Raw genomic sequence first — 16,104 nt, forward strand, 5'->3', positions numbered from 1 at the left:
GGCTTAGGAGTCCTTTCTAACTCTGCTTCTCCACAGAACAGGGAGTTTGAATTTTCAAGGGTCAAATCAAAGAACATACACAGTGGGTAAGCAATTGGTATTCCACTTTGAGCACCAGGGTAACCTGTTAACTTGGGGAAAATCAGTTAATTTCTCTGTGGTTTCAGATTCTTCTTCAGTACAATTTAGCACCTAGTAAGGGCTTTTAAAATGTTCGGCTCCACAGAAAAGAGAGCCATTGGGAATGGTATGTAAAGAGGAAAAATAGGATTGTGGGCATCATTAATGTAGAGATTTATTTTTCCAGTAGTGATTTTCCATTCAAAATAGCATCCATGAGAAGAAGGAGGGAAATTAATCAAATGCATTCACTAAATAGAGCTCGGTGATCAAAATAACATCAGCCTTCTGGTTCCGCGGATGCCTCACTCGCACAAGCACGGGGAAGGGGGGCACCGCACACGGCCCGAACGCATGTTGGCACCAAGGTGGCAGCTCTTGAGCCACCTGTTTGGTTCTGTTTCTCTCACTCCGTCCCCACACTCACAGGAACAGCCTGCCATCTGTGCTGCCCCTCCCAGCACAGCTCAGTTTTCCATAAAGGTAAATAAGATCCTGACGCTATTTTCATCTAAAAATGTCCCTTCAGTTATGGCTTCCAGACCTCCATCTCGATTCAGCTCAGCCCCCTTCAATGTCACTGGAGGCTGAGCACCCACCTTGTGCATGGCATGGTTCAAGATTCCACACAGGATGCTAGGACCAGGAAGGATTAAGACTTCTTACAGGGTCATAAAGATCATTTATCTGGGTGGGTGAGAATGAAGAATGAGATAGGGACCCCAAAAATGTGATCTAAGGCTCAAGAATTTGGTGCCATACAAGGAACTCAGAGGCTATGAAGACCTGGAGGGTGTAACTTAATGAAATTCTTTATGATAAACAGTTAACAGGTTATCCTGGTGCTCAGAAAGGAGTATCAATTGCCACAGCATACGAATACAGGTGAGGGTCTCTACAATTAAATATATGCCCTTAACAGGACAAAGGTAAAGAATACAAGTACCTTTTGAAAATATGCACATTAGGATTCTAAGATTCTTGACTCTGATTTTTTAAAACCTGGATTTGATGATTATTAAGGAAAAGAATGTGATCATTTTGGTATATTATTTAATCTGTAATCAGAATACTATTGAAATCCTTGGGAAAATAAACATTTCTATTTCTGGGGGTTAATAAGTAGAATCTGGAAATATGTCTACTCTCAGATCCTGGTATAGAAGAGAATATTCATTCCAAAAAAAATGCACACATTTAAAAGGTTTAAACTTTATTTAAATGAACAAAAATAGATAATTTCAAATTTTCAACTATTTAAATTTTAAATGGATGATCTTCACCTAAAAGTGACAGAGGACTTCCCCAACAAACCCCCGAATCAAGAATAACCATTTCAAGACAGGTAAAAATGGCAAAATACATCATTTTAAAAACTCCTGCTTATGCATGAATCATCTACAAGATAATCCACAAGAGAAAAAGACAATACTTAGGTGCTGACACCCATGTCTCTTCTATTTCAAATCCCTGGCTGAAGAAGAAACAAAACAAGTCTTCTTATCAGGCAGAGCCCAGGGTTCTTTTAGTTCCAATTTGAGGTTGGACTGGATTCTTGATCAGCATCCCTTCAAGTCATATCCTTGACATCCCCTCTCCTAAAATCATGCTACTAACTCTTCAGGGCTGTCCTAGAGGAACAGTCTAGGGATACATGCAGCCTTCCAACTTCATGCTGTGTGTTAAAAGAATGGCACTAGGGGTGAGTAAATTAACAAATAAATAAAACTCAAAATTTCACATCATATAAAATTAGAGAGTATACTTGAAAATGTTATGCTAATTGAATGAACCAGACACAAAAGGACAAATACTGCATGATTCCACTAATAAGGGGTACCTAGAACGGTTAAACTCGTTGAGGCAGAAATAGAAAGGTGGTTGGCAAGTTGTTGAATGGGTACAGTTTTGGTTCTGCGAGATGAAGAATTCTGGAGGTGGATGGTGCTGATGGCCGCACAACAGTGTAAATTTTTTTTTTTTTTTTTTTGAGACAGAATCTTACTCTGTCACTTGGGCTGCAGTGCAATGGTGTGATCTCTGTTTACTGCAACCTCTGCCCTCTGGGTTCAAATGATTCTCCTGCCTCAGCCTCCTAAGTGGCTGGGATTACTGGTGCCTGCCACCACACCTGGGCAATTTTTGTATTTTTAGTAGAGACAGGGTTTCACCACGTTGGCGAGGCTGGTTTCGAACTCCTGACCTCAGGTGATCCACCCGGCTTGGCCTCCCAAAGTGCTGGGATAACAGGTGTGAGCCACTGTGCCTGGCCAGTGTGAATGTACTTAATGCCACTGAGCTGTTTGCCTCAAAATGGTTGCAATGGTCAATTTGGTGTTTTATGTTAGGGGGTTTGGGGTTAGGGGGCCCCCAAAATATAATATAGTGCTCAAGAGTTAGGTGCCATCCGATAAACTCAGAGGGCTAGGAAGAGGGAAGGGTGCAACTTAATGAAATTCTTTATGATGAATAGTTAACAGGTCATCTTGGTGCTCAAAAGGAATACCAATTGCCTGAGTATGACGACACATATATTACAGCAATAAAAAAAAATCGAGAGTATAATAATAACTACTATTTGCAGGGTGTTCATAATTTGAAAAGGTTTCTATGTATATTAGGTAACTTAATCACCACAGCCACCTGGGGGAGGGGCACGTGAATTACTCTTACACACATGTCTACGTAAGCGGCATGTCTACTGCCGAGTGGATGGAGTGGCTTGGCTGTCATCAGAACCCAAATGGGCTTCCTTCAAAACCTGTAATGCAGGCTGGGTGGTGGCTCACACCTGTAATCCCAGCACACTGGAAGGCCTAGGTGGGCGGATCATGAGGTCAGGAGTTCGAGATCAGCCTGACCAACATGATGAAACCCCACCTCTACTAAAAATACAAAACTAGGCCAGGCGCAGTGGCTCACACTGGTAATCCCAGTACTTTGAGAGGCTGAGGTGAGTGGATCACGAGGTCAGGAGTTTAAGACCAGCCTGACCAATGTGGTGAAACCCCATTTCTACTAAAAATACAAAAATTAGCTAGGCATGGTGGTGTGTGCCTATAATCCCAGCTACTCAGGAGCCTGAGGCAGGAGAATCGCTTGAACCTGGGAGGTGGAAGTTGCAGTGAGCCAAGATAATGCCATTGCACTCTGGCCTCAGCAACAGAGCAAAACTGTCTCAAAAAAACAAACAAAGAAAAAAATCCTGCAGTGCTCACTTCACCCCTCCACACTATCTTCCAATAGTTGTGCCTATTTCTGTAGAAATAGAGGAATGTTACCAGGTGCTCCAAGATATACGCATTCTATGGCCAAAGTTGGGAACTCCAACAGTAAAGAAATGGATTTCACTTCATTTAACCTAGTGTTTTCTAAACTTTCTTAATCATTAAAACTTATTTTGTAGACTGTCTATTGAAAACCCATGCAAGAATAAGTGTGTCATGTTACTACTGTGGGAAATATTTTAATGAAATGTGCTCAGTTCTATCACTACAGATTCTATCTACTTGCAATAATCAAGTGATCAAGGTGCTTACTTAACTGGCATTTCCAAATATCAGTGTCATGGCTGGCCAGCGCTACTCTCATCTGGTATTCTTCCCTCTCTAATTGTCTGTCTTCCCTCATCCAAAACTTTCCATCAACCATAAAAGTAGCGCACATAAAAGACCACGAAGAAGACAATGACTAACCTGACAGACGTCATCCTTGGCTCCTGTATTTCTTACTCACCAAGCATGGATCAGATCAGATCTAATGAGGGTGGGTGTGCGTGTGTGTGTGCGCGCGCGCACATGCGCACATGCGCGCACACGCATGTGTAACAGAGAGAGAGAAACAGAGAGAGAGAGAAACAGAGAGAGAGAGACAGAGAGGTAACTGGGCCATGAGAAGTATAATGGTATATATCCTCCCCACCTCAAATCCCTTTTCACAGGCCTGCTATAAATGAGTCAGAGAAAGAAGCAAATTTATCACTCTGTGTTAAATAAATGTTATCGGAGGAGGGAGGCGTAGGGTGAACAGAAATACAGGTTCAACAATAATGCTTAGATTTGGAGTGTAATATACCTCATTAGCAGTTTCTTCACACTAACTAAAACAAAAACATCAACAACCACAGACCAAAATTTTTAATCACGGGTTTCTTGTCGTTTTGTTTTGAACAGAGTGCATCCAAAAATCTTTAAGACAAAGCAACAAATTGTTCAAAAATAATTTGTAATATGATAGGCATATTTATTGAAAAGACTTCCATATCTCCTTCTGGAATTCGATTAAAAAGAAATGCCCCTCCCTATGCCTTTCATAGCCCTCATTTTTAAGTTGTAAACCCAGCCATGCTACCACGTCACCACCCTCTCCCTTCCATGACATTTCTGAGAAGGTAATTAACTGCTGATACTGGCCCAGGCTGCAGTGAAGAAACCACTAAACCTATCAACTGTTATTTCTTGTTGAGGCTTGCACTGTTTGTTACGTATGTTCAACTTATAATGGAGTTTGTCAGCTTATTTTGTTTGAACCTTACACAATGGGAAAAGCCCTTAAGGGTTAATTATTAATCTTGACATGAAATCTGAAACAGATAATGAACAGGTCTTGAGCAACTGTGAAAGACACCCAACAGCATTAGTCAAAATAGGGACAGTTCCCAGACGAGAGCAGTCTCAAGCCCCACGGCATGACATTAGCCATTAAGTGGCGGGGAGTCAGGGATTTATGCTTGGGGATTGGACCTCGGAGCCAGACAGAATTGGCAGGGATTTTGCCTGTGCTACTTGATGCCCAAATGACGGTGGAAAGTCACTTCGTTTCACAGGGCCTCAGTTTCCTCAGTGGTAAAACAGGAATAATAAGAGTACATGGAACAATCTGTTGGAAATCACAGTCCATTGACTGAGCCACAAAAGTGATCAATAAATGGTAGCCTGGAAAAAAAAAAATGTGAGATCTTTCCTGACATCTGCATATTGATGGGTCATCAAAATCTCCAGTCCCCTGAGCTGACAGAGTTTGGAATGTTGTCCTTGCCCAAATCCCATATTGAAATGTCATCCCCCAGTATTGGAGGTGGGGCCTGGTGGAGGTGACTGGATCATGAGGGAGGATTTCTCATGAATGGGTGAGTACCAACCTCCCTTGGTACTGTCCTTGCGATAGTCAGTGAGTTCCCACGAGAGCTGTTCATTTAAAAATGTGCAGTACCTCCCACTCAGTATCTTGCTCCTGCTCTCCCAACTTCACCCTCTGCCATGACTGGAAGCTTCCTGAGGTCTCCCCAGAAGCAGATGCCAGCATCATGCTTCCTGTACGGAACCGTGAGCCGATTAAACCTCTTTTCTTTGCAAACTACCCAGTCTCAGGTATTTCTTTATAGCAACGCAAGAATGGCCTACTACATGAGCCATAATAACTGGAAGTTTTCAAAAAATAAACAAGTATGAAAAATGCTCTGTGAAATTAGTGCCTGATTTCATCGAATCTCATTCCTTATTGATTACAATGAAAACACACAAGCTCTTTCATGGCCAGAGGAAGTGGCAACACAGAACAGTCATGAGGGCATCCTGAACCCTTCATCAGTGATAAATGTCGAGGGTAAGAAGTGACAATGCAAAGGACCACTGCCTTGTCAAGTAACAAGACACCAATTCTCTAGCTTCTTCACATCTTTACTACAAGTGTTTGCAAAAGATTATTGTTGCACAAGACTAAAGTCCTAGAAAGTTCATCTTCTAAACGTAAGTAACCATTCTTGACTAAAGATGAATAGAAGGAAAAATGTATGGACCTTGGAAAGAACACTGCCAATGGCAAACATTTATTGCTCCAGAACTTATCAGAAAGGCACAAAGCAAATCAGATTTACCATATATATAGATACGGGAAAATACTCATGCTATAGTATTTAGATTTTAAGTCACACCTTTGAGGCATAATCAAATTCCAGCCATCTCATGGTAGGAGGTGTCAGTAGTAAAATGTATTTGCTGCTAAGTTGACTCAAGAAAGCCAGCACCAAAAATATGGCTTAGGGTAGACAATCCCCAGTTATGTACGAAAATAACAGCAAGGATGAACTGCGCTGTGAATTTTGGAGCAGAGTGAGATTATAGGATGTGATCACTTTTTGTTAACAACCAGACACAACGGCTATTATGACGAATATTCCCAGTGCTTAGGACAGGGGTGAGGGTGGAGGTTGTATCAACTTGAATACAGATGCGCCATCCTCATGATTCACCTGGAAGGACCCAGACCAAAACAAGGCCTCGTTCTTATGAATCAGGCCTGTTTCTAGAAGGTCTAATTCGTAAGAACTAGATTAATACAGTAGAATTTAGAATTCTACAATAAAAACCCTGGGTTCAATTTCTCATTCTTCTCTAGATTCTCTTAATAAGCAGCCCATAGCTATGCAACACAGATCAGGGTATTTTTAAAAAACACCATTGGGATTGTACAGCATAAAAATGAGACCAGATAGAAATTATATTCTAGGTAGATTAATCAAAATGTAGAATAAATACGTAGTTACCCATCTGTGCAATCTAGGTAGAATTTTTGGCTTAAAGAATAAAAACATTATTCAATATATAATGAAGGCCAGGCACAGTGGCTCATGCCTGTACAATCCCAACACTTTGGGAGGCCAAGGCGGGCAGATCACCTGAGGTCAGCAGTTTGAGACCAGTCTGGCCAACATGATGAAACCCTGTCTCCACTAAAAATACAAAAATTAGCTGGGCATGGTGGCACACACCTGTAATCCCAGCTACTCAGGAGGCTGAGGCTGGAGAATTGCTTGAACCTGGGAGGTAGAGGATGCAGTGAGCTGAGATCGTGCCATTGCACTCCAGACTGGACAACAAGAGTGAAAATCTGTCTCAAAAGATATATACGTGTGTGTGTGTGTGTGTGCGCGCGCGTGTGTGTATAAAATATGTATACATACAATGTGTATATATAACATATATCTAAAATGAAGATGTAAATATCCTACAATGCTATCCATAGTCAATTTTAAGTTACTTTTTGCTTGTTTGTTTCTCCAAAATTTTATTTTAATTTAAATTACAGGGCCAGCCAGATATTCTGATAAGAAATTCAAGAAAATGTTTTCATAGCATTGTTAACAAATGTATACATCTCCACTTTTTTAAGGGTTAAAAATCACATTAAGCAACTGCCTTATGTAAAATTAAACCTTTATAACACAAAAAGAAACCACTTCCAGTAAAATAGTCTTGGTAATATGAACATATTAAACGATCATAACTTCAAATACAACATTTCGACCTTGAATGTTTTCACATTGTTTTGTTTAAAAACAAAACCCAAGAAGTCTTAAGTACCTTCAGATTCCCGTGCAAGAGTAACACATGAATGCTGCCCCTCATTGTCTTCCCCATGAAAGGCTCTAGTGCTACATCATCATTGCCAAAGTGGAAGCTGTTGTGTTGTTTAAGTTCTAAGAACGAGCTTGGCAAGAAGACGTTCCTTCCACTTGGTGTAATCCATGTTTTCACACTAACTCCACACACACAGCCCCACACCACCAAAGCCACGAAGCCACATCACAGCCAAGTCGGCCTCCGTAAACATCCAAGAGATTTTCTTTTCGAAGACTAGACTGCTTTCACTACTTTCTGTAGAAAGACATGAATTATTTCACACCGATTCTGGTAAAGGCAGTCTCAGGAAAAGCCAGTGATGTTGCAGACTGCCGTTTTAATAAAAATAAAATACATCTATATTTTCTGGAGCTATTTTCCTAACTGGTGTTCCTTGAAGGTTTTAAAACCTGCTGAAACAGCAATTGGGAGGCCCATTTTACTGGCCAATATGTAATTCCATTAGTAAGAGAGACTAGCAAAGAATAAGCATATCAATTTCTTAATCAGTTGCAGCCATGCTGAATTTGAGCTGGCAAACTCTGATTTGTAAGTTGCTGGTTGTGATCTTCATATCACTAAAATGAACAGATACCATTCTAATAACTTTACATACACATAGTGTAGGAGACATTGTTCCGCTGTGGTCACAGTAACAAAAGAATGGTGCAAAACCAGTTACTTTATAAATACTGATAATTTGCAGCTTTAAGGAACAGGATATTAAAAAAAAATACATTTCCCCATAGAACACCTATGACTGGGAATTCTTCTTTTCCTAAGAGAAGCCGAAGTTTTTATTAATCAGTTTTACAACTACTGTACTGGGTTACTTACTCTAAGAAAGAAAAGGTGCTCTACAGAGGTTTCCCACACACACAAAGAATCAGCATTAATTTAGCATAGTGTCTATCATTCACAGATCTGGCAGATTCATTAACTCATTTTAAATGAATAAGGCCAGTAGGATGCAGGAAGTTGTGCCTGAATGCCACCAGGGCTGTACTTCAGCTTACTGATGGCACCCCATTAGGAAAACGAATACAAAGAATTGGTTTGTTTTATTTTTTTTCTTGTAATGTTGTGGTATCTAAGTAACCTCTGAACTTAAATCTTCTGGCTTCCAGGGCAGCACAGTCTTCATTACAACTAGCATCAAAATGATTTATAATTTTCAAAACAAAAAAGAACTAGACCTTTTAAAAAAAACACCCTTAGGAAAAAAAACACCAAAAGAAAACAAACAGTGGCCGGGTGCGGTGGCTCACACCTGTAATCCCAGCACTTTGGGAGGCTCAGGCAGGTAGATCACCTGAGGTCAGGAGTTCGAGACCAGCTTGGCCAACATGGTGAAATCACGTCTCTACTAAACATACAAAAATTAGCTGAGCGTGGTGGCATGCACCTGTAATCTCAGCTACTCGGGAGGCTGAGGCAGGAGAATCACTTGAACCCAGAAGGCAGAGGTTGCAGTCAGTCGAGTACTGCACTCCAGCCTGGGTCATAGAGCAAGACTCGGTCTCAAAAAAAACAAATGAGATATTGAATATAACATAGCTCTGTCCCAAGGTTCTTCTTTCCAAAAACAATGGAATGGAAGATGCTGGCTTGGTGGGGCTTCTGAGAGCTACGGCCCGCATTTGGCTGTGAGAGCTACACACATGTTCATATACTTTATTTACTCCTCTAGCAAAGAAAAAGTCCTTTTTCCAATTTTCTCAGAAACTCCAGGCCAACTTAAAGGTTTCGTATCTTAGCACCAGAGGCATAAAAAATGGTAAATATAGCAACCATGCAAATATGTAGTTAGAGGGAAGGAAGATGAAGAGAAGGAAGAAAATAAAATTAAAAAGCAAAATATAATATTATCTTGGAAGCTTTGCTCAAAAGGCATCAGGATACACAAATTAAATCCCAGTCTTAAGTTTTCAAATGCTCTTTACTCGTTGGAAGCCACCAGGAAAAGCTGCTTTTAAGAAATCCATCTTACAGCCTCAAAGGTAGGGGCCCAGTTTAATTCCACTCAGCCAAACAAGTACCACGTGCCACAGGTAAGAGCACCGTGCTAAAATATGAACATGGTCGAGATTCCTTTTTAAATGTGGTTGCAGTTACTGAAAATTCAATAAGACAAAAAGAATTTTTCAGTCTTAATAAATCCTGACAACTGATTAGAATATTGTATCATTGGTATGTTTTGAATTTTTTTTTTTTTTTGATATGGAGTCTCGCTCTAATGCCCAGGCTGGAGTGCAGTGGTGCAATCTTGGTTCACTGCAGCCTCCGCCTCCCGAGTTTAAGCGTTTCTCCTGCCTCAGCCTCCTGAGTAGCTGGGACTACAGGCGCACACCATCATGCCTGGCTAATTTTTGTATTTTTAGTAGCAATGGGGTTTCACCATGTTGGCCAAGCTGGTCTCGAACTCCTGACTTCAAATAATCCAACCGCGTTAGCTTCCCAAAGTGCTAGGAGTACAGGTGGGAGTCACCGCGCCTGGTCCATTGAATTTCTAAATTCACCCAACTCTTGTCTCCAATAAATATCTTTCATCACACTGCTCTGCAGTAATTATACATGTGTGCAAGAGACAGACAATATTTATAAAACAAATTGCAAAACTTTTAAATATTTTGCTCAACAAGAATGTGCAACTGCAAGTGTTCATCAGGACATCACTAAAATGCTGATTTTTACAGAATCTATCTATAAACAATATTTTAAATTAAATTTGGAGCCAAGAGTTTTCATTGATTACTTTCGGTGTGATAAATGAGAATAAACCATATAGAAAATTAGGTGATAGTGAATGAGCGACTGGTTCTACAACTGGCCAAAAAGGCTGGATCACAGGACTCAGCAGCAAAGGGGTGGCCAACGGATTAGGGAAGGAGCGAGGGGCATTAACCAGTTCTTGGCTTCCTTATAGGACCCTGGATGAGAATTTTAAGACGATCCCCAAAGCTTCCACTGGTAGCTGCCCCTCACAGGGGTTTACCTTCTCGCTCACGCACACCTCTCTTTAAAAAGCTATCCTCCTAGCTCCCTGGAAGTCTTATCAACACCCGGTTGCTGAGAAACTTGACTACAACACTTTCAAACTGAGGTTTTAACATGACTGAACCCCTCCTGAGCCTTTTAATAATTTGTATGAGAATCACCCTTCTGTGCTAGTTTACGAATTCTAAACACGCCTCACTTTTTCAATTTAGGCACAAAAACAATTTTCCCTAAAACCTCCAGGTAAAAAAAAAAGTCTAAGGCTTATTTAACCCAACCTAACCACGAGATACACTTTTTTGAAAACATAGTGACTGCAGTGGGAAGGTGTCTGCTCATAGGGGTGACTGCCATGGTGGTGTCAGAAGTCCCACAGGGCAAGCCCCCCCACCGCCCCAGAGGAACCTCCAGGGTCCTCACAGTCCAGGCAGAGCACAGGATGGGGGGACACAATGAGACAGAGGAGCAAACGTGAAGGGGTTCCTGCAGGCCAAGTCAGGGATGATTTGAGGATCAAAATAAATAATAGAACAACCTGGCAACCCAGCAAGACCTCATCTCTACAAAAAATTAAAGAAGCCAGGCATGGTGGTGTGCACCTGTAGTCCCAGATACTTAGGAGGCTGAGGGAGGAGGATTGCTTGAGCCCAGGAGTTTGAGGCTGTGGTGAGATCTGATTACACCACTGCACTCTGGCTTAGATGACAGAGCAAGACCCTGTCTCTAAAAAAATATATCAATAGGCCGGGCATGGTGTCTCACAACTATAATCCCAGCACTTTGGGAGGCTGAGGCGGGCGCTGAGGCAGGCAGATCACGAGGTCAGGAGTTCGAGACCAGCCTGACCAACATGGAGAAACCCTGTCTCTACTAAAAATACAAAACTAGCCGAGCGTGGTGGTACATGCCTATAATCCCAGCTACTGAGGAGGTTGAGGCAAGAGAATCGCTTGAACCTGGGAGGCAGAGGTTGCGGTGACCTGAGATCACGCCACTGCACTCCAGCCTGGGTGACAGAGCAAGACTCCGTCTCAAAAAAAGAAAAAAAAAATTGATAAATAATACTACTAGCAGATTATCACCCACTGAATAAAACAGGAAATTATGAGTCCAGATAGATAGAAATATAATTTGCAGCCTGATGAGAAATAAAAGACTTACTTAATTTCAAAGTATCCCCCTACAAAACATTTACTAATGACAAAGAGGAAAAGAGTAACTTCACAAGGGAGGAGGCTGGCAATGCCGTCTTAACCAAGTGGCCAAGGTGAGCAGACAGCATCCGAAGTGGGACAGGGCAACGGTGGGGGCACTCAGAAAAGACACAGGAGACCTCCCCACATCATGGCACGTAGTATGTCTGCCAGTGATGCAACGATCCAGTGTGGAGTGACTCGTGAGAACACATCTGGGGAAACCAAACGGAGGGGCATTCTACACAGCAACGGGCCTGGACTCTTCCAAAGTATCAAGGTCTTGGGAGTCCAGACAAGGCTGCGCAACTGTTCCTGACTGAAGGAGTCTAAACACACGAGACAACTACACGCAAGGCATGATCCTCCACCGGAAACCTTCACTGTCTTAACAGGCACCATCCCTACAGCGCTCCGACCACCTGGTCGGAATGGATCAGCTCATGCGGTGACTCTGACCCCCGGATGGTGGCTGTATAGAACAGTGTCCTTGAAAAACACTAACTCTTTGGTAAGACCCTGTCTCTTAAAAATATATCAATAGGCTGGGTGAGGTGGCTCCTGCCTGTAATCCTAGCACTTTGGGAGGCCGAGGCGGGTGGATCATGAGGTCAGGAGACCCAGACCATCCCGGCTAACACGGTGAAACCACGTCTCTACTAAAAATGCAAAAAATTAGTCAGGCATAGTGGCACACGCCTGTAGTCCTAGCTACTCAGGAGTGATTTAGAGAAAATAAAATTCTTCATACTATATTGCATCGCCAACTTTTCTTGAAGTTTGTGGCAATTTCAAAAACAAAAACAAAATCTTAAACCTGGCTGATTTATTCTTACTTATGTATACAGCTGGAAACAGGTATGGATAATTGATATAATGAAATGAGGCACAATTTAGCACATCACTTATTCTACTCCTGTGAGAATTGATGACAATGTATAAAATTTGCTAATTTTGTATTAGAAAAAACAAAAGGCCCTTTAGCCACATGGTAAGTTAAGGTGCTCTTCTTGTCCTCACCAGAGTATCCACACCCTCAGCCAGCAGGTTGTGCAAATTCATAACTTTGCTCTGTCTTTTCATGCCAAGCCACTCTTATGACTATTACCAGCCCTCTGAGTACATCGAAGGCTCAGAAACACCTCCTGCATCCCAGACATCATCCAGAACACGGCCAGAACTAAGGAATGAAATCGGAATCCCTCTCAGGTCTTCTGCCTGTCACAGCCGCTGAACACATAGGTTCTGGTCTCAGACCTACCCCGGAGAATTCTGTGGCAGTACCATATTGGACCTCAGTTTTGTCATCTGGAAATTGGGTAGGTGGGTGCGATAATCTAATTCTGATCAACTCCACCAGCACTGAGTAAAGGCCTCCCTTTCAGCCAGGCCCTGGTTCTGTCTTCAAGGAGCTCAAGTCGAGCAAGGAGGGGCTTGCAAACAGACGCCTCTGGACAACAGAGGGGTGAGGGAAGATGGGCCATTATCTCATTAAACAGCACAGGCTCCATCCCGTTCAGGGAGAAGATACTGGAGAGGAGGGGGGTTACAGGAAGATGGAGAATCTAAGTTGAATTTACAGGATAAAAACCAGAGGTTTCCCTAAGTGGAATAAAAGGAAGGGGAGAAGAGAACCAAGTTACTTCAATCAGAGTCAATACTATACACCGGGCTGGGTGTGGAGGCTCACGGCTGTCATCCCAGCATTTTGGGAGGCAGAGGCAGGCAGATTGCTTGAGTCCAGGAGTTCAAGACCAGCCTGAGTAACATGGCAAAACCTCGCCTCGACTAAAAATACAAAAATTAGTTGGGCATGGTGGTGTGTACCTGTAGACTCAGCTATTCGGGAGTCTGAGGTGGGAAGACTGCGTGAGCCCAGGAGGTAGAGGTTGCAATGAGCCAAGATCGAGCTACTGTACTCCAGCCTGGGCGATGGAGTGAGAAGTCATCTAAAAACAAAAAAGAAACAACTGCAAAATGGTTAGTCTGTGTGACCTGCGGCAAGTCAGGTAACCTCTGCCTCATTTCTGCATTTGTACAACGCAGATGATGGCATTATCTAACTCATCCTCGGAGGAGGGTGAAATGTTTTCATATATTCTATATACCTATATATTTTTAATATTTAACCTATATTTAATTATTAGACCACGAATATGTGGTGCATATTATGTATTATTACATATATTTTAAACATTTCGTAATTTAATCTATTTTTACTATATTCTAAATGCTTCGGTCTCCAGGAATGTTTACTGTAGTATACTCCATAAGAACCTGACGCACAGTATGCACTCAACAAACGTGTTGTAGTTTGTCATGATGATATGGATAATATCCACTATAATTTGGTGTGATTCAGGAAGGGGATGCAGTATGTGTGTGAGATGGGGTGGGAGGGTTGCAGCGACTCGTGCAACCTGCTAAGGCCAGAAGAGCCAGCTCCAGAGGCCAACAGACGCCAGCACAAGGAGTCTGAACTTGATTCTGTCGATAATGAGAGTCATTCTGCTGTAGTCCCTATGTACAGCCTATTGATTCTCAATTTAACAAGCTTGGTTATCTGGTTTGACAGCCTACAGCAAACTAAAGGCTGGGAGTTGGAGGGGCTAGTGCTGGTGCAGAGGAGGAATCAGGGATGAAAAATGAAGCAATTTTAGGAAGCAAATGCAATTAGCTTGAAAACTTCACCACTCTGGGCCTTACAAGCTCAACAACCTCCACCTCACCAAATCTCAGAATAATAGACCGATCAATTCTGTAGGAGGGGCAAAAAACTGACTAAAGATCAATTTAGATCAATTTAAATCAATTTAACATACTCTATCGAAGATGACTAGTAACATGTGAAAGGTTTAAAGGTCTTTCAAAATTGGGCTGGGTGCAGTGGCTCAGCACTTTAGGAGGCTGAGGCGGGTGGATCACCTGTGGTCTGGAGTTCGAGACCAGCCTGGCCAACATGGTGAAACCCTGTCTCTACTAAAAACACAAAAATTAGCCAGGGGTGGTTGCATGCACCTATAATCTCAGCTACTCAGGAGGCTGAGGAGGAAGACTCACTTGAACCCCAGAGGCAGAGGTTGCAGTGAGCCAAGATCATACCACTGCACTCCATCCTGGGGGACAGAATGAGACTCCACTCAAAAATTAATTAATTAATTAATTAATTTTTAAAAGTCTTGCAAAATTATTTCAAAGGTGAAAAGCTTTTGAAATTACAGGGGGAAAAAAGTCTTTCAGCAGGAAGAGTCATGTACCTAGAATTCTAGACTCCTAAACCGGAGAGTTCGCTTGGCGTCCTCCTGAAAAGTCGTAAGAAGGCTTCACATATGAAAAACATGAAGATGTGGCCTGCAAGCCCTAGAAAGCTAGGGTCAGCGAGAAACTCAGGACAAACTGCGAGGCATCTCTAAAGTCAGCATAGATCCCTATAAGAAACTGTAAAACCCAAATCTGATTTCAACTGAAATCCATCGTGCATGACCAGACATTCATTCTGGCTCTCTGAGCTGGATATAAAGACATCACCAGGCAAAGAAGAAAAGTCCCCAGTGCAGCATTTTAAAAAATCGAAAAACCAAAATCCCCCTTCTTTTCCATCTGTGAGAAGCTCATAACCACCCAAGGCAAAAATAAGTCCAGAAATGCAAATCAAATAACCCAGCTACCAAGTGAAGTCAATTACACAGCTAACGTCTTCCTAACAAAAACACTTCACCTTAAGATGAAGTTTAAATACACAACAGAGGCAGAGATGCTAGATCAATTCCTTTTTCACCTGGGAAGTGAGGTACTTCACATTTCCAGGCCCATCACAGCTATGTGGGGGCCACATGCCTGAGTTCAGGCTGGTGAAACGTGGGTGCAAGTAAGATGGCCACTTCCAGAACCTGCCCCAGCCCCCTCCCTGGAGGGCCTCCAAGCTCTGTCTCTAATATTCCCTGCACACCAAATGCAGAGAAGCCAAGTGAGGATTCTGAGAGCTTAGAACCAACTAGACAGAGGAAGCTTGGGTGCCCGTATGACCCCATGGAGAGAGAGAAAGCAGCCCCGTCCCACAGCCAGCCAGCCAGCCAGCTTCGGCCTGTGACATAGGCAGTAAGTAAGCTCCTGGATCCATGAAGCCACTGAAATGTGGGGTTGTAAGTTACAGGACTCAGCCCACCTGGGTGAAAAACGGCCTTGGGTTAAGGAAGTTTTGTGAGAATCTTCTAAGTGGTCTCAAAGGTGCCAAAACTGCTCCAATAAAGTCTGCGAAATTTACCCCCATGGAGGTTAAATTAATTTCATAGACTTACGACCTGGACATACTTGATTCCTAAAAATCCAGGTCACTCGCTGCCTTTCAGATGCAGAAGATAACCACTCCCTGATGGAAACCCCTACCTACTACA

The 16,104-nt window shown here is 42.5% G+C and overlaps 1 protein-coding gene across 3 annotated transcripts in view; it reads right to left on the reverse strand.

Moving 5' to 3' along the window:
- TIAM1 (TIAM Rac1 associated GEF 1) overlaps positions 1 to 16,104 on the reverse strand; it is a 448,148-nt gene that overhangs the window by 186,057 nt on the left and 245,987 nt on the right. The window contains exon 3 of one of the 3 annotated variants that reach the window (XM_064380093.1): positions 13,538 to 13,659. The exons of the other annotated variants lie outside the window; for them this stretch is intronic. The gene's annotated coding sequence lies outside the window, so the exon portion shown is untranslated. The remainder of the gene's footprint in view (positions 1 to 13,537; positions 13,660 to 16,104) is intronic. 3 annotated transcript variants of the gene reach the window in all.

Source organism: Aotus nancymaae, unplaced genomic scaffold (assembly GCF_030222135.1).
Source record: "Aotus nancymaae isolate 86718 unplaced genomic scaffold, 86718_ANA_hifiasm-v0.15.2.pri h1tg000022l_1, whole genome shotgun sequence".
NCBI classification, from domain to species: Eukaryota; Metazoa; Chordata; class Mammalia; order Primates; family Aotidae; genus Aotus; species Aotus nancymaae.